Source organism: Nematolebias whitei, chromosome 17 (genome assembly GCF_014905685.2).
Source record: "Nematolebias whitei isolate Nwh7 chromosome 17, NemWhi1, whole genome shotgun sequence".
NCBI lineage: Eukaryota > Metazoa > Chordata > Actinopteri > Cyprinodontiformes > Rivulidae > Nematolebias > Nematolebias whitei.
The window spans coordinates 41,670,599-41,671,058 of NC_056514.1; the positions used below are offsets into that span (position 1 = coordinate 41,670,599).

Sequence of the window (460 nt, forward strand, 5' to 3'; positions counted from 1 at the left end):
CCACCTGTCTATAGACAGTGTAAACCTGCTCCCCACCTGTCTATAGACAGTGTAAACCTGCTCCCCACCTGTCTATAGACAGTGTAAACCTGCACCCCACCTGTCTATAGACGTCTATAGACGGTGTAAACCTGCTCCCCACCTGTCTATAGACAGTGTAAACCTGCACCCCACCTGTCTATAGATGTCTATAGACAGTGTAAACCTGCACCCCACTTGTCTATAGAGGTCTATAGACAGTGTAAACCTGCACCCCACCTGTCTATAGACGTCTATAGACAGTGTAAACCTGCTCCCCACCTGTCTATAGACAGTGTAAACCTGCACCCCACCTGTCTATAGACGTCTATAGACAGTGTAAACCTGCACCCCACTTGTCTATAGATGTCTATAGACGGTGTAAACCTGCTCCCCACCTGTTTATAGACAGTGTAAACCTGCACCCCACCTGTCTATAGAC

The 460-nt window shown here is 48.0% G+C and overlaps 1 protein-coding gene across 3 annotated transcripts in view; it reads right to left on the bottom strand.

Moving 5' to 3' along the window:
* Positions 1-460, bottom strand: part of LOC119423874 (cGMP-dependent protein kinase 1) — a 47,767-nt gene that overhangs the window by 16,014 nt on the left and 31,293 nt on the right. The gene's annotated exons all lie outside the window — the stretch shown is intronic.